Source organism: Tiliqua scincoides, chromosome 1 (assembly GCF_035046505.1).
Source record: "Tiliqua scincoides isolate rTilSci1 chromosome 1, rTilSci1.hap2, whole genome shotgun sequence".
NCBI lineage: Eukaryota > Metazoa > Chordata > Lepidosauria > Squamata > Scincidae > Tiliqua > Tiliqua scincoides.
Window position 1 is genome coordinate 89,619,511 of NC_089821.1, and position 23,375 is coordinate 89,642,885.

Sequence of the window (23,375 nt, forward strand, 5' to 3'; positions counted from 1 at the left end):
CTCATATGAGCAAATGAATAATTTATTATTATTCATTTAACTAAATTACACCCTAACTTATTGGTAACACTCAAGGTGGTTTACGACTATCATAAATTACCACATAGAGAGCATACGAAAATTATTGCACGTTGTTGAATAGAACATATACTAACAACCCAATCCAGCGCAAGTCCCCATGCGGCAGTGCAGCTGCGATGCTGCATCCTGTGCTGGAATTGTGCCTGCTGGAGATCTCTGTGGGCTAAGAGCAGTGGTGGGATTCAACCGGTTCTACCCAGTTCTACAGAACCCTTTGCTAGCTTATGGGTCAGTTCTGCGAACCGTTAGCTACGAGCGCAGCCAGCCAATCGCAGCAGCGCTACTTGCAGGACAGGGAGGGGGCGCTGGGTGGGAAGGAGAGCGACTGGGCACCCGCAGAGTGGCCAGAGCAAGCTGAGCACAAGCAGGAGGAGGAGAAGGTGAGCCCAGATCTCCAGCGCGCCTTGCCCGGGACTGCACCCCCCTTCTCTGTGTCTCTCCTTTGCCATTTCATAGCAGGGACATGCGATGAGTGGGGAGGCAGGTGAGGCAGAGCCTGCCCACTGGAGTTCCTCAAAAAGCACCACGAACACTGTGTAAGGTGCTTAAGCACACACAACCCATGGCAGCAGCGCTTTTCAAAGGACTCTGGTGGGGAGACTCTGCCCACCCACAGCAGGTCCCTGTTTCAGAGCCCCCCCCCCCCCGTAGAGCCATCAGGCCCCTCAGAACCCGGCTAGAGTTTCCCGCTCGAAGCGCTTGCTCTGCCCTAGCACTCCCACTTATGAAATGAGAGGGAGGCACCTCCCCTTTCCGTGCCTTTTCTCAGCCTGGCTGGGGAGGGGAGCGAGCTGTGTCGTGGACTCAGGTGAGGGGCGCCCCCCCCTGCTGGCAGGACCTCTTCCGTGCTTTGGAAGGGCTGCCTTTCTAGCCCCCCCTTCAGTCAGCAGCTCCCCCCCACAACAAGATGGCCTCAGGGGAAACTCACTTTCGCCTTGGCTTGTGCACTCATCTTGCCTCAGGCTGCAATGCTATCCACTCTTTCCTGGGAGTAAGCCCCATTGGCTATAATGGGACTTACTCCTGAGTAGACATGCATAGGATTGTGCTCAAAGGCTGCACTCCTAGCCACACTTTCCTGGGAGTAAGCCCCTTTGGCTATAATGAGACTCTATAATGAGTAGACATGCATAGGCTTGGGCTCTCATGCTGCAGTAAGCTCCATTGATTATAATGGGACTTACTTCTGAGTAGACGGGCATAGGGATTGTGCCCTTACTTCCCACAAGCACAGGACTGCACCATGGGGTTGGTTTTCATCCTTGGGGTTTGGGAATGCAGTTTTGTGCCTGGGATCTTTTCATTGCAATACAACATGTTGTTACACAATGATTGTATAATACACTATCAGACACATAGAGGCGATGCTCCCACAGCTGAAATTCCTCAGGTTAAAAAAAGGCAGGAATGTGGCAAAAAACATTACTTCATTAAGGGCACAAACCTATGCAGGTCTTTTCAGAAGTAAGTCCTATTGTGTTCAATGGGTCTTACTCCCAGGAAAGTGTGGATAGGATTGTAGCCTTTGAGCAGAATCCTATGCATATCTACTCAGAAGTAAATCTCATTATAGCCAATGGGGCTTATTCCCAGGAAAGTGGAAGTAGGATTGCAGCCTTAGGGCACAATCCTATGCATGTCTACTGAGAAGTAAGTCCTATTGTGCTCAGTGAGGCTTTCTTCTAGCACCTGTGCAGTCACAATGCAGCCCTGAGGTAAGGGAACAAATGTTCCCTGCCCCCCACTACAGGATGCAGTGCATGCCCTATTGGTACAGCTGCACTGGCACTGGAAAATTGGATAGGATTGGGTCCTTTTAACTGTAACTTTTCAGCAACAAGTCCTGGAGGTCTCCTTGTGACAAGGGAATGTTTGTTCCCTTACCTCAGGACTGCAATGTGGCTGCATTGGCACTGGAAAGTTGGATAGCCCTTAGGCTGCAATCCTACTCACACCTGGGAAGCAAGCCCAATTGACTATATAATGTGATTTACTCCCGTGTAGGCTTGCATAGGATTGGGCTGCTATTCCCAGGTAAGTGTGCTGAGGATGGTACAGTTAGCATTGCTGCTTCTCTAGCAGAAAGAGGTTAGAGGTTTTAGGTTATTCTCACCCCCCCCCCCCCCTGCAAGTGAAATGGCAGGCTTGTTACATGTGCTGTTAATTTTCATTTTTAGGCTGGATTGTGGGTGCTTGGGCACCTACACAGCTGCAACACTTTCGAAGTACTGTGGTGGGGAGGTTCTGCCTCACCTGCCTCCCCACCCACTGCAGGCCCCTGCTTTGCACTCCCTGGTCCGTAGCAGCCTTCAAACTTGTGGGAGACTCGCCACTAGTGTAGACCAAAGTGATGGGTATCTGCTGTTGCCTGTCAGAAAGCAACCTAGAAGAACAGTCCCTTCATAGTACTTTTTTGCTCATTAGTGAAACTGTCTTTCAAGGCTGCCATTCTCTCTCAAACCCTGGAAGTCAACAACTTCCCTTGAACTTGTTGGGCTTCTGAGTAGATGTGCATTGGATTGCAGAGTTGGAAGTTGGAGGGGGAAGCTTTAGAGTTCCCTGGAATTCTTTTTGGGGCTGGGTGGTAAAAGTAATAAAGCAGCAATTCTCAACCAGTAGTACGCATACCACTAGTTGTACTTGAGGTGGTGCCCAGTGGTACTCATGGCAGGACCCCCCCCCCCAGACCTCCACTGCCTGGAAGTGAGACCAGCAATACGATGCAACAAACAGTGGTAGGAGGCTCAGTTCTGCTTTTCTTGCACACAAAAAAGCCCTCCCATCTACCCTGAGAGCCCAATCCTATGCATGTCTACTCAGAAATAAGTTCCATTATAGTCAATGGGACTTACTACCAGGAAAAAGTGGATAGGATTGTAGCCTGAGCCTCTTACCGTTGTTTGTTGCATCATGTCTGGCCTCTTAGTATGGAAATAACTGGTGATAAATTCATTCCAGTTACTTCCAGTTGTACTTCCCAGAGGTGAGCCATGCAAAATGGTACAGCGGGCCAGAGGCAGATGCTGAGGAATGCTGTAATTGAACAAAAAAGAAGGGGAGATGTAAGGATGTTACTATGCTGTTGTTGCTTTTGGTTGATGATGAGGTGAGGTGTCAGACTATGTGCTCAGTGCTCTTTTGCTGACCAGATGTTCACCACTAAAAGTGAACCAGATCCTTGAGAGGATTGACTGCTCTGGTAAAAATCACCAAGTTCCCACTGAGAAAGAAGGTGGCCCAGCTCAAAGCCCAGTGCAGCAAGTTGGTTTGTGCAGATGTGAAGGTGCTATGCTGCTGTGGTGTCTCCAGAGGTTCCTGGCAGTTCCCACCTCCTCTTCTTGGTGCCTTCCTGACTTCATTATACAACTGCCTTGAGAATTCAAGAAAAAATGCCCATTTGAAGTGTGCATTTCAGCCGCATGTTTATCCTCCTTGGAAACTAGTGGCCAGAGGCCTGTAAGTATGACTATAGAGGACAGAATTTCTGCCTTGCAATTTGGATTTAGACATTGGGTTACAGTAACTTGGTTAAAGTTACAGTGCAATCCTATGACTGTTTACTCAGAAGTAAGTCCCATTATGTTCAACGGGACTTACTCCCAGGAAAGTGTGTACTGTACAGTATAGGAGTGCAGCCGTAGTCTTTCAACTTCCTTTGCGGCAAACAATTGAAGCTGAGTTGCTCATTGCTCATTAGGACATAGAACCTGTTGTTAATTTATTTGAATCCCACCACTGGCTAAGAGGATCCCCTTGTCCCACAGTAAGCCCCAGCAGCCGTAATAGGGCAACTCACTCCTGCGTGATTAGCTAGCTACCAAAAATCCACATTCCTCTGGCATGCGTGCTGCTTAGGATTGTGCCACAAATTGAGCCAGTCACAATCTCTCGGACTCACCAACCTCACAGGGTTATTGGAAGAACAATGGGAGGGTAGGACCCAGGAACTATGTACATGACCCTGAGCTCCTTGGAGTTGGGGTGGTATAAAAATGTGGGAAAAAATAGATAAAATAAATTAATCCCCATTAGCAATCCAAAACTGAAGCAGAATAAAACTTCAGATTGGAATTATGGCTGTTATAGACAAATATAAAATTAGCAGTGAACAGGCAGTGAAAGGGCATGCATCCAAGCCATGAAACACATGCATATATTTCTCCAGGATTAGACACAGGAACTATCCCCCCCCCCCCAAATTTTTTTCTGTTTGAGAAGAAGCTAGACTTACCCAGTGATTAGATGGCCCCTGTGTCAATCAAGAAGATACTGCACTTTTCATTCAGATCAATTGAAGATAAAGGGTGCAAGAATATGAATGACAATTAACGTATGCTTAGTAGACAGCTTCCCATGATTGAGGGAAGTGTTTACAAATAGGATGAAGATGGTAAAATACTGATACGAGCTCCCTGCTTCCCTATGTAATGGGAAATCTAGGGACAGAGCTACATGCTTAAGTGCTCTTCCAGAGACTTTAGGTGTTTCTTTGTAATATCTGCTTATTTTAAAATATAAAAGCAAAACATGGTGGGATAGTACAGTATGTAGCACAACAAGCTCCTAAAGGAGCAAATGAACACCAAAGATACATCAGTATTTTAGTCATTAGCTGAAAAGTGTCAATTATCTACCTCCCTCTGTTTCACAATTGAAAGCGTGAACTGTGTCTAGCTCTTTCTGCATGTCTCACCAAACTTTGACGTTCTGAAGAATTAAGGAATATTCCTTATCTTGATTATGATGAATGGGTTTATTGTTATGATTTTGTCTACCTAGCGACTAATGAGTGAGCAAAGAATTAATAAAAAGTCAGACAGTTCTACCAATGCACTGCTTATCACAGCCATTGCCTGAGACTGCAAATGTACAGCTGGGTCTAAGAGTACTCCCAGCTTCAGTAATCTGAACAATTCCAGTATCCTTTCATCATAAAGATTCTCAGTCCTTCACATGCTTCCATCCTTTGCTGAGATTCTGTTACAAACAGGGATATACAGCCCCTGTCAGCCAGACCACATCTCTTTCCCCTTATTCACTTATGGGGTATCTTAGAAATGTGGGTGGCTTCCATATATTTCACCAAGTATTTTAGAGGGTTACGTATGTTACCATATAAGCAAAAGAACAAACTCATTAGCTTATACATTGTGTTGTTATATACTTATTGCAAAATAAAAGCAAGAGAAGGCTGCTTAGGCAGGGAGACACCAAAATGACAAGAAAAAAGACTAATGAGAAGTCTAGTCAATGTAGGCTAGAGCAACCCACAAGCCTTTAACTAGGAACTGACAGAGCAATCCAAAGTTGGCCTTAAACCGATGCAGTGATCCTGCGCTGGCCAAAGGTGTCACAAACAAGCCATAAAGCACATTTGGGGCACCCAGAGAGTAAGCAGCAGTGATGGGGAGGCCTGTGCTGCCTCACTGATGCTGCATCCTGAAGATGGGCTACTGGCAGAGGTAAGAGTTGTGCCAGGCAATGAAAGGAGTGGCAGGAAGGTGGAATTATGTTGTCATTTTCAGTCATGACATCACTTCTGGTGGGTACTCACAGATTCTCATTCTAAAAAGTGGGTCCCTGTCCTAAAAGTTTGAGAACCACTGCACTGAGGACACAACGTCACCACTCAGGAAGTAGTAGTAGTTTACCACTACTCGGGGGTAGTGGTAAACTCAAACTCAGCTTTGAAGCTCAGTCAGTAAATCAGCCTGGCTGACTTCACAGGGTTAGTGTGAGTTAAGGTAACCACAACAGTGTACACCACCCTGAGTGAATTGGCCGAATAGGGGATACAAACACAATGAAATCTGATAATAGAAAAGGACAGATGGTGAAGAGGGAGAACAGCCACTCTGGTCGATGCTGCTCTCTCTTTCCCTCCCTCCTTCTCTCTTGATTGAATGAAAACACTCAAAATCTTGATGACATGACTATTATATGAAGTCTACAAGTAGCTATAATAACCATTATCACGATGTCCTCTCATGCTCACCATGTGACATGTTTTAGTCATCAACAAAAAAAAAAAAAAAGCAATTATGAAACATTCAGAAAATAACAATTCTGTCAACTATTTGCAAGAAATGTTTGGTTGCCCTAAAGAGCTGAGAGTTACCTGAATTAGCAGCTGTATTAATTTGCTTCTTTTTTTTGTCTTCTACATTCTGTAACCACCTCATTAATATGAAAGATTCTTAACTTGACATCTTGAAGGCTCCTTTGCCCTAAGTACTGTCTAACAAATAAACATGCCATACAATTCTGTTTCATTATGAGTTAGTGGAAATCATGGCATATTAATGCAACAATTCAGAACAGGATTATCATAACTTTACAATTGAAACTTTTCATGGGTCTTACCCACCTGCTTTAGGTAGTATAGACATTTGCACTTCAGTAAAACAAAAACATCCAGAACACATTGGGCTTTTGTTTCAGACTGGGAAAATAACTCAGAAAATTCTTTCACCATTCTTAAGGGTACATATTCTGCCCACACTGATGGTACCTGCTTCACTTGATTAATCTCTTTTGCCTCTGACTGCTCAGGGGAAAACTGGCCAGACATCATGTGCTCTGAATATATTAGTATCAACCAATCAATTTTCTTTTGCATCTGCCACATGAAGCTCACTTGCAAAAATCTCAGACATACTGTTTGCATGTTATTTGAATCAATGAAAGTCTTGTGATGACTGCAATTTGCAGTGAGACAGAAAATACAAAATGCCACCAGCACAGGGAGTCCGCCCTCAGCAAACCCCTAGGCAGACCTGATCTGACTCCAAGACAAAATGTGGACCAGCAATTGTACTTTTTTCTTTCAAATTCTGTTTGCTGCAGGTTAGAGTGGTCATAATCACCCCCAATCTGCCTTGCAGCACCTGATGAAGAGCATTTGCTACTCCAGTCGCAAGAAACATTAGTGCTGACAAGTCATGCTGGAGCCAGGTATGCCTCGGATTTGTCAAAGCTTTATCACTGATTCTGTGGGATGCGTCAGCATAACACCTCAGTTACTTGTCCCCAGCCCCCAAATTGGTGACTGTGTAGTTCACATTAGGAAGGACACTAATCTGTAGCATCAGATGATGTGCATAGCCTTTGGATCGAAGCAATTGAGTCTGAGAAGCTCTGTGCTGAGAAGCTTCATGACCCAAACCTATTCTGGGTCTATGGCAATAAACTTCACAATCCACTGCTGTAAGTTCAGTTACGATGGCACAGAAGCCACACCTCCATCGGGCACTCCAGAACCACTGGCACAAATGGCAAGAGGTTCTGCATGCCTGCCAACAACCCACCCAGGTAACACTGGAGTGGGTAAAATGGCAGCGGGATGGGTCATGGTCATGGATGGTCATAGTAGTTCAGGGGAGGAACAGGTGGTGGTTTGGAAAGGGGAGGGGGTGACAGCAGCGCTAGTGAAGCAGCTGGAATGGCCAATGGACAAACATGGACAGCCTGGTGGACTAGGAAAAAGTATAAAATATTTTTTTCTTACATCTTTCAGGTCATCGTGTCACCCACTACCACCACAGCATGCAATGGCTACTCCTTTGGCACTGCTGCATACAACAGACTGGCAGGAGATAGGATTGAGCTGTTATTTTATGTATAGAAGAAGTAAAGAATGAGGAAATGTCTTCAATTCCTGCAAAAGAATGAAGCTGTCTTTTCCACATGACTCCGTCTTTCTCTGTCTCAGGGTTTCTCAAACTGTGGGTCACGACCCCCTTGTCATGTGGGTCCCGAGAAGGTACAAGATGCCACCTTGGAACCTAGCAAGTGTGCAATTTAAGTGGGCACACCCATCTTGGAAACTGGAGCCTGGCAAAATACATTGTCAGCTCCACCTTTGAAGCTGTTACAGCCTCTCTCTGGCTGGAACAGCAGTGAGCTCCTCCCAGGAGCAAAAGAGCGGCAGGCACAGGAGCGAGGCTGCGTCTGCCTAGTCTCTGCAAGCGTGATCGTGCAGCACCGACCGACAAGAGCATGTACTTCTCGATTTAGAGGTGGGCTGCATGCTTTGATTTGTGTGTGCCTGTAAAGTGCCTGGAAAGACAGGCGCTTTGTGTTCTTTGCTCTCTCTCTCTCTCCACCCCCCCCCCCTTTATTCAGGGCAGCTGAGCAGGACCTGCCCTGGTTCCTTTCGCCTCCTTGCTTCCCTTCTAAGGCAGTGCAGGGAGGCAGTCCGATCCCGTTTCTTTCATCATTTGCAGCAATCATTGGAAGGGGGTGGCAGAGCACTCCTCTTCTCTTTTTGAATGGCTAACTGTTACCCGGCACATGCCCAATCTTGTCTGATCTCAGAAGCTAAGCAGGGTCAGGCCTGGTCAGTACTTGGATGGGAGACCACCTGGGAATACCGGGTGCTGTAGGCTTATACCATAGTCTTTCGAGACTGAAGGTTGCCAACCATAATCTCCCCCCTCTTAATTATTCAAGACAGCCGAGGGCTCCTTTCACCTTTCAAGGCAGTGCAGAGAAGCAGCTTAATCCCACTTTGAGGCAGCAGGGAAACACCCTGCCTGTTATTACTTGCAGTGACAAGTGCTTCCAAAAGTGTTCTCCTTGGTCATTGTGGGCCATTAGACGACCACAGCCATTTCTCTGCTGTTGGAATAGCAAAGGGAGGCCCCTATCACCACCCCCCAGCCACAAAGACCGAATCACTTCAAATGGGGCAGTCAGACTGAAGGTTAATCTTTTTTCTTTTTCTTAAGCAAATTGATGGGGGGGGGGAATATGCACTCACGAAAGTTGGAGCTCAGAGTGATGCTGAGTGGTCCATGTTGTGACACTACCCCCTTTATCTGCCCACCATCTGCCCAATTGTGAGAACGCTGCTCTATCTCATCTCTTAGGAGGATCTCCTGATGAATGAATTCCAACTGCATTGGCTGCCTCTCTCCTCATCTCACGACTTTTGTTCTTCTAGCACTCACTATAGAAACTTGCATCTGAATTAATTATAATTGATGATACTCTTTCATGTGATGATATTGTCTAATTAACACCTTCTGCAGAGTAGTAAAAGGTGCATTGCTTTCAGTGCTGTATCTAACACCTATCCAGGGTGAGCTGATGGGTGGAATACTCCAGAATAAGTTAAAACTTCCAGCACTCGCAGTATGTTTCTGCATTCTTGCTGGCTTCTTTAAGATTATTTTAACTTTTATGGAGATCTTTCTTTCCTGTGGGTGCATATCCAGCTCTGAAGCAACTACAGTTATTGCTTTGCAAATTGGCTATAGTCCCCAGTTTATCCAACTGCTAATAAAACAAAGGAAAGCAGCCAAAAATACAAAAAATAGCAGCCAAAAATAATTTTAATTTGAATCTATTATTTCCATTTCTGCCAGCGCTGAATAATAAGAATCCCTCTCCTTTTCCTTCATGCACATTAATTTGCACTTATTTTCAGATGCCTGTTTCAAACCCATTGCTCCAACTCTCATTGTATCCAAATACTGCTGGCTGATATGCTGGCCTTTGAGTTTTCATTATTCTTTTACTGTATTTTATTTGACCTTTTTTTCTTTTTTTTGCTTCTTCCTTTCTGCATTCTTCTCTTACTCTGGCTCCAATAGTACAACTCTGGCACAAACATATATCTCAACTTATTTCACATGAATGTAACTGTACACTCCTCTGCACAAGACTGCTAAGGGCCCAATCCTAACACCTCCATGCCAGTACTGAGCTCCAGAACCAGTGCTGGGTGTCGCAAATGTGCTGTGAAGCATGTCTGCGACACAACACCCTGAGAGGAGTCAGAGCAAGTGCTGACCTAGCGCTAGTTGGCTCAGCACCAGACGGACACTGCCTGGAGTCCAGTAGGGAGGGGCCAGGGGACGAAGGGGTGAGAGGAGGTGGGGCCAGTGGATCCTGGTAGGGAGGGGCAAGGGGACGAACGGGTAGGAGGAGGTGGGACCAGTGGAGCCCCGCCCCACCAGATCCTATGTCCCGTGTCTGAAAAGCCAGACACGGAGCCCCTCCAGTCTGCGCTGACAAAATGGTGCAGAACGGAGGAGACACACTGTGGCCCTTGACCGCTTACTTGGAGAAGGGAACAAAAGTCTCCTTCCCCCGAGGAGGCCTCTGGCAGCCCCAGCGGTGATGCTGGATGCAATGGTAGCCATTTTGGCGGTGCAGCACCCAATGGATCCACCGAGGATAGGATTGGGCTGTAAATTGCTTCAACTACTAGGACTTCAACTTCAACTGGACTTCTGCAAGTAAGGGGAAAATTATATCAGTAATTAACTGACAGCGCAATCCTAACTGCATTATCCACTGGGACAGCAGCCTCTGCTCCAGCCTTGAGTGTCACAAATGTGACACTCAAAGGGGCAGGGAGAGGGAAGGAGGGAGTGGAGCTTGGCAGCATAAGTGTGCCCCAGATCCTATCTCCCCTTTCCCAGGTTATCCTGGTCCTTCTTTCCTCCAATTTACATCAGCAAAATAGTTGTCATAGGTCCAAGGAAACCCTCAGGCAATTGAGCAGCCTGCCAGGAGAATTTACTTACCTCCTGTTGGCTGTTCAATCACCAACCCTCACTAATGGACGCAGAACAAACTCTGCCAGCGTGGCTATGTTGGCCACACAATGTTGAGTGAAAGAATGGGCACCTAGTCACCTTATGTTTTAATATGTAAAACCGTTCCTGAAGACTCTCTGGCAACTCCAACTGGTGCAAAATGCCACTGCTTGGTTACTATTAGTGTCCATTGGCATCGACATGTAATACCACTGTTGACACAATTCATGGTGCTAGTTATCAATAAATATAAAAATAAAATAAAACAAAATGAAAAGTAAGCAAGGAGGGTTTTGAAATTTCCTCCTCCTAACCCCAACGTTTGCTCCCCGCAATTCTGTAGGAGAGAATTCAGCTCAGCCCTGCATCATTTTAGAAAAGAAGCACCAGACCTATCTGAGTAAACCTAGTAGAAGAAAAGACCCATGGTTTTAATATTCTGATCATGTATATTTCATTGAATAAAAGTATATCCTATATTATGTGATACTTGAAATATATCATTCAAATATAACAAATTAAAACTTGCCAAAAGTTATCAAAATATACAATAAATTCCAGAACAAGATGAAACATCAAACAGCTGAAACATTGCCTCCTTACAGATACCGTATTGTAATTGATCCTATTTAATTGCAAGCTTGATGGTTTTATACCCAATGTAAAACAAACTATCTACATTCTAATCCATTTCATATTCATTGCCACCACAGACCTTCTTGTTATTTGCTTTACATCTCATCATTTTCAGGCACATAAAATTAGTATTCTTGGAATTTTTATAGTACAATTTCCATATAAAACGAGAAGGGGGGAATCTAATGGAGAAATTCTAACCAGCTCATTAATGTAATATATCTAAAAAGTGAAAATGTAAAATAGGTACTACAGCTCTAGAGTATGTCTAAGAAAAGAAAAAAAATCATGCTTTGTGTAATAAATATTTGAGCAGTTGTTGGGTGAGGGAGTTTGGACAATTAAAAGTAAAATGTATTGTGCTTTGTATACTAATGCTAATTAAATATAACACTTTAAACTAAATAATAATTTTATAATCATTAAAATTGCCCACATCCAGTTCATAATGATAACAATAAGATGAACTTATGTTGTGCGCAATCCTATCTTGTGCTGGAACAGGCAAGCCAAGAGGCTTGAGTTGTATCCAGCACAGGATAGGCGCCCAAAGTGGTTCAGCAAGAGGTAAGGGGAAACTTTTCCCCTTACCTCCATGTAAGCCACCCTGGCCCCAATGGGTCTCCTCAAACTTGCGCCACCTCCTGAGGTGCCACCTCCTGAGGTGGCACAAGTCCAAGAAGAGCAGAGTGACTTGAAGCCACTCCATGCTGCCTGGGAACTGGGGTTGGTATCCGGCATAACTGCAGGGTCCCAGCCCCACCTTCAGTTCCCCACCTGCCCCTCCGTCCACCCTCCCCTGTGGAACGCCCCCTCCCTGCCCACCCCAGAGACTTGCTCAGCTCAGTGGAAGCAAGGCTTGGTGCCTCCATCAGCGTGGAGGCTTTTGTTAGCCTCCACAGGCCAGCGTACCTCCGTGCACCAGCCTAGCCAACTCACGAGGAGGCATATACGTGCCTTATGGCAAGTCCCTTGTGCCGGCCCAAGGCACAGTTTGGATTGTGCTGATTGTGTTTTTATTTTTTTAAAAATGTGTTTCCATGACCTTAAGAAGGGTGACCTCAGGTAACTACAGTTGCAATATAAATGGTTAGGCGTGTACCAGAGATATTCACAGCCCAATTCTATGCTGGCTGCCACCCTAGGGTACAGGGGCGCCAAAACGGCTGCTGCTGTACCTTGCAGGGCCAACAAGCCAAATGAAGATCTCCTTGATATAAGGGAACATTAGTTCCCTTACCCCATGTTGGGCCCCCTCAGCCCCATGGGTCTACTTGGATCTACACCAGCCCAATAGGTGGCCCATGTAGAGCCACTGTACATTGCTTTCAGGCATACGAGGGGGGGGTAGAATGCAGCAGCAGCCAAAACAGCCAAAGCTGCCCCCTACAGGGCCTAAACCACTTCCCGGCCTGCCCTCGCCTCACCCACCTCCTCCCCACCACCCTCCCCCTTCCAGGAACGCCTCCCTGCCATTCAGTGGGGAACTTACTGCAGGCAGGCCTCTGACGAGCATCGACTGGCATTGGCCTCCCAACCAGCACCAATCCTCTCCTGGCTGCCATGACATGCCATGCGGCACATTTCTGACAGCCATTGTCAGGGCAGCACATGGACCGCCAGCGATGCCTGCAAACAAGATTGGGCTGTAAATGTGTACATTAACAGTTTAATATAAGGTATGATTTGCTGCTGATATATACCGTACAAACAAAGATGTCACATCAAATATTGTTAATTCTTCTAAAAAGCTGACCACCTATATCTGGGCCTCAAAAATATGCATACCCAGAAGACAGTAATGTAGTGTATGAGCAGATTTGTTTAGAATTTTTTATTCTTGCAGTTCGCACTGTGTAGATTTTCGTTGCAATCATGGAACAATAATTTTGCAGGGCCCACATAAGTGTAAGTGCCACGGCTGAAAAAGAAATGTTCAAGAAGTCACATCTACTTTTCCTTTTCGCATATCTTCAGGTGCATTACTGAAACTGCTAAATTGCATATCATTTGAATCACTACTGCTAGGCAGAAAGAAGCATGCAATGCTTTCTACAGTTATACATAATGCATGGTAAGTTCTTTTGTCCTGTATTATTTCCCTGTCCGCAGTCAAACACCTTTTCACTAGCTAATACTATTTTGTACCGAACACCTAATAAAACATCTAAATCCTTATTTAAATTGCAGCAGCGCTTTTTTAAAAAGAGCAATTTCACAATTCTTTGGGAAAGCCATCTGCTTGTGAATGACAATGGTTCTCATCAGTAATTTTGAGAGGAAAAACAGTCATTACACTTTAACACATCTCCAAGTACTGAATAAGGAATAACATCCAACTATTATTTAAATAGACTGCATTCTTTACCATGCAGTGTCTAAAGGCCAAATGTGTCATTATTATAATAAGAGCATTTGTAACGGGTTGCACTGTATCTGAGGCCCAAGGTGAAGTGGCATTATCTCGAGCCACAGCCTTTCAACAGAACATTTTACCACAAAATGTTATTGTAATTTGTAAATCTATCTACCGCAAATACTGTAATTATCTGTTTGCGGCAACAAAGTCAAAGCGGACACTGAAAATAACTTTCTGTCTTCTATCCTTTCAAAATGTTTTAATGATATCAATTTAAAATGGCCAAATAACCAGATGCAGGCAATGTTCAATAGGAAACTGCACCCAAAACATAGACAGGAATGCTTACATATGGAGGGACTGCACCTGGGACATTAAGTTCAAACAAATATCAGGTTACCACTGGTTGGCACCTGAGGAAGGGTCCCCATTAGTGTTATATTTTAGAGCAGGGGTGTCCAAAGTTTTTGGCAGGAGGGCCACATCATCTCTCTAACACTGTGTTGGGAGGTCAAACAGTCGCCCTCACGCTGAGAGCAGTTGCATCGAGGCAGTGAGGGCTGCAACAAATCTCCAGAGGGCCAGAGGCTCACTGGAGACTGGGGGCTCCCTGAGGGCCACATTGAGAGGCCTCGAGGGCCGCATGTGGCCCCAGGGCCGGGGTTTGGGCACCCCTGTTTTAGAGGAAAACACAACAATTTATACAAGAGCTACTGAAGTTCTCTAGGTTCAGACATGTCTGACTCTGAACCTAGAGAAGGTTCTAAAGTTCCAAAGTTTTGCAAGTTCTAAATCCCCAGCCCCTCCAAGGAGGGACAAACTCCCCACACATGGTTTCTACACAAGAGTTCCACTTTTTTCTTCTCTCCAAACAAGAAGAAAGATGGGAGTTGTAGTCCTTGTGTGAGTTACTTCCTACAACCCTATCAGCACTTTCATATTCCTTTCTTCTCGTTTGGAAAGAAGAATACTCAAAAAATATCAAGCAGCACATTTGAAGCATGACATGCACTGTCCACATCTATGAGGAGCAGTGGAGGAAGAAAAAAGCCCTCCATTACCACTGGTGTAAATAAAGGGTATGGTACACGGTTGGAACGTTGAAGGAGAGGTATGGGACAGCTAACAAAACCATTTACAGAGCCTTGAAATGGCGTGATCTTATTTTATTATTGTTCTTTTTTTAAAAGTATGAAATATATATGAATCATTCAGGGGTTAACTTGAACCTGTTTGTCCATCTCTAGCTATTTATGTACACATATATATTGATCAAAATGGTTGAGGCTTACACATTGTGATATCGTAAGTAACCCACGACTCCTATTGGGGTATACACAAAACTATGTCATCAGGAATGAGGGAAGGAGACCACCAGGAGGAGGAAACAAACACTGGGAGCTCCAGCAACATACTAGAAGAGAAGGTGGGTATCAGTTTATTCAGTGCTTTACTTGTGCCAACACACTCCTCTGCATCATTAAGCCATCAAAGAATTTTAATACAATCATAGGCAAAATCACCTAAAGCTTTGTTTGTGACAATTTATCCTTTCACACAAGTACAGGCATGCATCTGAAATACTGACCCAGTCATGCTGTTGGGTCTTGAACATTTTCTGAGATAGGCCATACTAGGGGATCTGGTTCTGGCAAAGTCAAATAAAGATCAAAAGAGTCCCAAAGTGGATGCCATGTTTGAGCAGGCAGGGTCAGATTCCTGATCAGACCAACAAGAACCTAAAAGGCCACAGGTGGAAAATAAAGTTGAGACTGGCTAGTGGTGATATTGTGATAACAGCATTGCACTATTAAACAGTTTGCTGTTTGGGATGGGCTTGTGTTTTCTCATACAGATATTATTAGAATTGTGGCTTTTGGATCTCTTTCTGTAGTGGTACTTGGGTTTCATTCAAAAACAGGCAAGTGAGGTTGAGCATGCCCTTACTTACACTTAGTTCTAGCATTAATTGTTTCCTATGCAGTAGTTAAGCAGACTAGTGTGAACTGAAAGATCATATACAGTCAATTCTTGTTAACCACAGAGGTTACATTCCTGGAAAACCCTGCAGTAACAGAAACCTTGGTTACTGAAGCATTGCTCCTATGGGGAAAATGGGGTTCCCTCAACCCTCTTCATACACTTTCGCTACCCATGACCATAGATATATCATTTTGGGTGGAATCCTATCCACTTATGTCAGTGCTTTCCAGCCATACTGGAAAAACACTTTCATGCAGCTCTGAGGTAAGGGAAAAAACATTGCCTTACTTTGAGGAGGCCTCCATGAGTGACACTTGGAGTATTGTGTCCAGTTCTGGTTGCCACATCTCAAAAAAGACATAGTAGAAATGGAAAAGGTGCAAAAGAGAGCGACTAAAATGATTACTGGGCTGGGGCACCTTCCTTATGAGGAAAAGCTACGGCGTTTGGGCCTCTTCAGCCTAGAAAAGAGGCGCCTGAGGGGGGACATGATTGAGACATACAAAATTATGCAGGGGATGGACAGAGTGGATAGGGAGATGCTCTTTACACTCTCACATAACACCAGAACCAGGGGACATTCACTAAAATTGAGTGTTGGGAGAGTTAGAACAGACAAAAGAAAATATTTCTTTACTCAGCGTGTGGTCGGTCTGTGGAACTCCTTGCCACAGGATGCCCTCTGGCCTAGATGCCTTTAAAAGGGGGATTGGACAAGTTTCTGGAGGAAAAATCCATTACGGGGTACAAGCCATGATGTGTATGTGCAACCTCCTGATTTTAGAAATGGGCTATGTCAGATGCAAGGGAGGGCACCAGGATGCAGGTCTCTTGTTATCTGGTGTGCTCCCTGGGGCATTTGGTGGGCCACTGTGAGATACGGGAAGCTGGACTAGATGGGCCTATGGCCTGATCCAGTGGGGCTGTTCTTATGTTCTTAACTGCAGGATGCAGCACATGTCCCATTGGCACTGCTACGCTGGTGCTGGAAAGCACTGACATAAGGGGTTAGGATTGCGCCCTTTGTGTACCATTCTTGTCAAGAACACTTCAAATACTACAGTACATACAGCACTTTCCAGAGCAGATTCACACACAGAAAACAGAAGCCACAAGGTCCCAATTAGATTAATTGGAATAAAAGGTCATGAACAGAAAGGACTGACTGGACAGCTACCAACAAGCATGGTAAAGCTTGCAGCCACAAGAGATTTGGTTGATCTCTGGTGAGGTTCCAAAGGAAGATTGCCAGATTCAGAATTCCAAAATAATTGAAAACTCTATTATATCTTTATAATCTTTAACATATATTTGCTTATCTCCTGTGCTCAACTGGGCAGGCCATCTCTCTGACATCTCCCTATGTATTGGACAGTGTCTTCTGCAGCAGATTCTCAGCTATACTCTATAGAAGTTTGAAGGCAGATTAAAGATCACTGCAATCTCTTGTCAATACAAGATTGACAAACCACCCTGACAAGCTGCCTTGAGTGTCCTTTGTGGGATAGAAAGGTAGGATATAAATTCTGTAAATATATAAGATGTTTTGCAATTTAAGGGTCATCTCCTGCAACCGGATAGTAGCATAGCATCTGGTAACATTAATCTGAGAATCAAAGAGTTGAATTAAAATCTGAATGAACCTCACAAAGAATCTCCAGATTAGTGACCCATACTATACTATAGTCCAGGGGTGCCCAAACCCCGGCCCTGGGGCCACTTGTGGCCCTCGAGGCCTCTCAGTGCGGCCTTCAGGGAGCCCCCAGTCTCCAATGAGCCTCTGGCCCTCTGGAGATTTGTTGGAGCTCACACTGGCCCGACGCAACTGCTCTCAGCATGAGGGTGACTGTTTGACCTCTCACGTGAGCTGTGGGATAAGGGCTGTCTCTGCTGCTTGTTATTTCATGTCTGTGATGCAGCAGTGGCAGCAAAGGAAAGGCTGGCCTTGCTTTGTGCAAGGCCTTTTATAAGCCTTGAGCTATTGCAAGACCTGCATTCATTCATACAAGTTCATCTTTAATATATTCATTTATGTAAATCTATGTAAATTTATTCAAATTTTAAATGTAAATTAATTCTTTTTCCCCTGGCCCCTCTGACACAGTGTCAGAGAGATGATGTGGCCCTCCTGCCAAAAACTTTGGACATCCCTGCTATAGTCCATTAATCTGGTTCCTAAGAAATGGTGCAACCTTAGGGTGTCTTTCCTAATCCTCCCCTCAGGTGGCCATCATTACCTAGGGCTTTTTCAAATAACAGGTCTTCACTTGATCGTAACAACGTGTGGAAGTTGTGCATGCTGGAGGTCTACATGGGGTAAGGGGACATTTGATCTGCTGATGTCCCTTGTAGGCAGATCAGGCCCAGAAAGGGGGATAAAATTCAGCGCATGCAGCCTCTCGGGTTAATCCTCAAACTTAAAAAGTCTGGGATGGGCAAAAAACACCCCCCCCCGCCATGGCCAATCAAATGAAGAGCAAAAAATTCCTATTCATCCCTAACAGCAACTCTTAGACTGCCTTATAAGGTAGGTGGGTTGGGACTGGGTTGCCACCCAAAATGCTGGGAGACAAGATATGAAATGCAAAGTGCTCCCTATGCCCTACACCCAGGTAGCCCAAAAGGCTCCTACTGGGTGCCTGACATCCCAATTTGATTCATGCAAGAGCGGGTCCAGGCAAAGGATGGTTGGTTGGCAACCTTCAGTCTCGAAAGACTATGGTATAAGCCTACAGCACCCAGTATTCCCAGAAGGTCTCCCATCCAAGTACTAACCAGGTCTGACCCTGCTTAGCTTCCAAGATCAGATGAGATCGGGCATGTGCAGGGTAACAGTTGTAACAGGCAAAGGATAACCCCACATCAAGTTGTTGTTGCATGGGGGCATTCTCCACATTGACGGATATGCAGTGGTGAATCAGAAATTTCTGTCACAACGCATTTCACTTGCTAATGCAATGCTAGCTAGTTAGTTCTGCTATTGTCCTATTATCCTCCTTTTGGATCTGCAAAAGCACAAGGCCATTCTAGGAAAGACACAGAAAAGAGTTGAGGAATGTGTTGGTTCTGTCTGTCGCCTCCCTCCATCTGTCTTCTGCAGTAAATGAGAATATGACCTCATTGCACCAGGGAAAACAAGCTAAAAGAAATAAAACTTAATGGAAGCACAGAAGGAAAGAAGTCAAATGGAAGAAAACCCAAAGAACTCATCTACTTGAATATTCACTTGCACTCTGGGGAAAAGCAAGAAAGGCACAAAAGGTTTCCTCTAGGGATGGAAAAAGTCATGCGGAGCCCATCTTCCCTAAAGTACTATTAAGGTGCCACAGGTTGAACCAATTCTCCAGCATAAATCTGGGTACTATTGGGAATTCGTAGCTGAATCATGAAAAATAAAATGGCTGTGGGCTAAAACACATATGCACGCGCACACACAAAAGATAGCAGCATTTCAGTCCAGCTATGAACCATTTGTATTTGTTTGTCTAAAAAAGTTTCATTTTTAAGTAACGAGAGCACAGAATGCTTCTCTGAGTAGGCACACTTTTTAAACTGCTAGCATAGAAAGTGCAACTTATCTCACAATTAATCCTTAACGTGATCTAATTATTCCTGACATTTGGGCATCAGGCACCATACTTTAGGGGCCATTTTCTTCTCTTGCTCCGGAGGTAGGAGTTTGCACTGAATTTAAGTAACCGAACCGCTGCCATCAGCTTTCAGTTAAATTAACTTCCTCCCTACAAACCTGATCTGGAAACAAAGGAGGCATAAGATAATTAACCATGGCTAAAGTGGAAGAAAAGCTGACATTCCCCTGTGGCCGTACTTTGCTGGTGATGCAAAATAAGGTGCAGTCTAAAACTGTTCTTTCCAAATGTGCAGCTGCACATTTTATTCCCAAAGACAGATAAATTGTAGGGAATAAGCATACCTGACAAGTCTCAGAGACCTGTATCCGCACAATACTTTAGGCTTCGTTTAGGGATTTGAGTCATTCTTAAAGCTCCTTGCAGTGGTTGCATTTTTGTGTTGGGGGAAGTGGCCTCCATAGTTGTTACTTTACCAAGATGGGGAAAGGATATTTTCAAATCTTGATTTATTTGTGGTTTCAAAGTGCTTTGACACTCAAGGGCGAAATTCACCATCTCAAGAAAGACCAGCAGAAAGTTTATGCTTAACTGTGCATCAGTGGATCATAACCTTTTGCTGAGCAGCTACAATGGGAAATTTTTTTTAAACTTTCTGCTTCATAAGCATGCTTCTTTAATGTTCTTTGGCATGTAAACTCTCAATTACTATAACTTCCTGATTTTGTTAAAAAAAAATAGTTAATATTGAGGACTGAGGATGCCCACTGCTGCAGATAAGGCAGAGTAGGGAGTTGGAGGGAAGTGAGGAGGAGGTAGAACGGGATGGGGGTTGGGCAAAATGGAGAAGAACTGGGGCAGGGAAGAGGACAGATTGGGCCCAAGAAGGTGCCCATCAAATCCTAATCCTCTTCCGGTTCTGATCCGTCTTCATGAGTCCATGAGGATTTTCTCCTACATCTGATTGGGTATATAACTGGTCCTTTTTGGCCAAGGCAAAGATTATAATGGGGTATTTGAATAAAATACTAATCAAGAAATAAGAAAAGCTGGATGTCTATGGAAAATACAATGCAATACAGGCAGTTGGCATTTCAGAGGATTATTGGTGAATTTTCCAACTCAAAATCTGAGAGCCATCTGCCCAGAAAGGCAAATGTTTATGATTCAACAAAAGCCAATATTCAAAGGCAAGTAAGCTAGCAAAGTAAGCATGGATGTTAAATGTTACTTGGGGTATTAGTGGAAATAGATACTATCAGCAGGTAGTGGGGCACAAAAACTATTACATTTACAACAACATGATTACTTAATTCTTGTCTAGGCCTTGGGAAATATTTTATGAAATGGAAAAGTCAGAGTAATATTTGAGACTTTTTGTGTTCTGTCCCAAGTAAAGCAGCAAACAGTTATTTAGTTGCTGGAATAATTATTCATTGGCAAGAATACGTGTTCAGGCAATTAGGTTTATGTAAATATTGCAACATTCCTGTGAACATGCACACTTAAAGCTCAATGCTAAGATTTAGATTAATCTGTCAGTGAAACTAAAAAATGCTATGAGCCAAATCCACTGTTAGTTCCATTAACTTCACAGCGTCTATGCCAGTGTGTACCAGATGAGGTTCTGGCCCCTCCATTCATTCAGATGCCCAGTCAAGCTGGCTGGATTTGAATGCTGAAACATTTGCATGCCTTTCAATCCATGAACTAGATGTAAACCTAGCTGGAAATCATTTTATAGCAGTTGTTCATTTCAAAAGAAAAAAGATACAGTAGAGTACAATGCAGTTCTTTCCAAATCAATTGACTAATGCAGAAGTAAGTAAAAGTTTTTCAATTAATTATGACAAAAGGGACCATCCCTTTCTCCAATCGTACCAGAAAAAAGCACCTGTAACTGAAATCAGAAAGAATAACAACTACTAAGGGAAGCAGAATAGAGTAAAAGCGCATAGGATAAATTTGGTAGTGCGTTTAAAAACAACTGTTGTATAGGGCTATGGAAGAGCAAAGGCTGATAGCTTTGTTCTCTGTGGACAAAGGGCAATGTAGCAAGTTTTCAAACTCTCAGACTACAAAACAGAGTTATAATGAATAGTGGAGCCATTCATAATACAATAGATTCATACATCTAAAATTCTGCTTCAGTCTGCTATTTTCAAACACTTGCCCATTGGTTGATCGGCTGTGAAGTCATAACATGAGATGTTCAAAAACATTCTTACTTAAGAGTGAATGTGCCAGCACTAGAATGTCAACATACAATATAGGTGCCATGACAGAAATGAATGATCTATGTCACTAGGCAAAGCCTTACACAAAAACAGGAAGCTGGATCTAGAGAACATCGAGTGGTATTGTGCTAGTGCAGGAGTGTCCAAAGTTTTTGGCAGGAAGGCCACATCATCTCTTTGACACTGTGTCAGGGGCCGGGGGAAAAAGAATTAATTTACATTTAAAATTTGAATAAATTTACATAAGTTTACATAAATTAATATATTAAAGATGAACTTATCTGAATGAATGAAGGTCTTGCAATAGCTCAAGGCCTATAAAAGGCCTTGCACAAAGCAAGGCTGGCCTTTCCTTTGCTGCCTCTGCTGCATCACAGATGTGGAACTGCAAGCAGTGGCAGGAGCCCTCATCCCACAGCTCACACAAGAGGTCAAACAGTTGCCCTCACGCTAAGAGCAGCTGCGTTGGGCCAGTGGGGGCTCCAACAAATCTCCAGAGGGCCAGAGGCTCATTGGAGACTGGGGGCTCCCTGACGGCCGCACTGAGAGTCCTCGAGGGCCGCAAGTGGCCCCAGGGCCGGGGTTTGGGCACCCCTGTGCTAGTGGAACAGACTGTCTTATTGCTCCTTCTCAATGTTGCAGTGACATTAGCCCCCCCTCCCACCCACCCCATCCCAAGAAATTGATCCTGAAGGTCAGGAGATATGTGGAATAGTGTGACATATGGTGTGAGAGGCTGCCAAGGGAGAGGGAAGTAAGCATAAATCAGAAATGCTTCTCTAAATCTAACCCAAGGAGTCTGGATGTAAGGTATCTGATGGTAGGGTAATGAAGGAGGCAATGGTTCCAGAAGGAGGAACCATTAGGAAGCATGATTGATAGGCTCAGGATTGACTGAGAGGCTGAAGGGAACACAATTGGATGCTAAGGAATGAATAGCATAAATAAAAGGTCGGGGGGAGGGGGGCTATCAGCTAAGGCTTAAAAAACATAAAGCCTCCATCAGTACCTCCTCCTGGTTGGCAGAGATAAACCACAAAAGGAATGTACAACTAGGAAGCTCAAAAGTCTTCAAAAGTCAAAGACAGGTTGAGCAGTGGCGACCCTGGATAACGAAGGAGAGAAATAAGCCATGCTCTGTTCTGGAGTATTGAGGGCAACTGCCACCACTTCCTCTAATGGCTGCAGAGGAAATGCTGGGCTCCCTCCACTGGTCATTAGAGGAGAAGGAGGCAACACCAAGGATACCAGCATTGGATGCAAAGGGAGACAGATAAGCCCTCCTTATCCTCTGATATCTGCTTGAGGGAATGCTGGAAGCCCAACACTCTCTCTATAGGCACAGGATCAAGGAAAGGTAGACCTGGGTTTGTGCTTGTGTTTGGGCTGCTCCCCATCCCAGCTGCCATCCTTCCCTACTGGCATGACAGTTTGGGGGGGGGCAGGCATCTATGGCCCCCCCCTTAGATCTGCCCCTGATTCGAGCATACGTTATAGCAGAGCGTTCATAATAGGGCACAAATAAGAGGCAAGTTAGCAGTTCAAATTTTTGAGATAGGATGTATTCTGGCAAGGCCGGCCTTAGGAGCTGCGGGGCCCAACAGGAAACATTTTTTGTGGGGTCCCAGGTTCACAGTCAAGGTCCGCAGAATCTTAGAGATACAAATAACATTTATTATAGACTTTATATCTCTTTGGTAGAATGGAAAGCAATCAAAATGTGCACTTTAAAAGTGCATGTGAATTAATGGACAAAATGGATCTAAGCAGAATTTAATATCAAATTGCATACAAGACCCTAGCATGAGGATCCCTTAGGCACCAGTCCCAAACAGGAGCAATTCGACCAATCAGCTTAAAGCCAGCCCTGCACCCAGGAAGAAATTGAACAAGTGCAACTTTCCCAGGCCTTATCAGTAAGTAGGAATGCTGACAGACAGAC

The 23,375-nt window shown here is 44.5% G+C and overlaps 1 protein-coding gene and 1 pseudogene across 1 annotated transcript in view; both read right to left on the bottom strand.

Annotated features, from left to right (window-relative positions):
* Positions 1-23,375, bottom strand: part of LRP1B (LDL receptor related protein 1B) — a 796,682-nt gene that overhangs the window by 769,522 nt on the left and 3,785 nt on the right. The gene's annotated exons all lie outside the window — the stretch shown is intronic.
* Positions 18,333-18,452, bottom strand: LOC136637289 (5S ribosomal RNA; annotated as a pseudogene).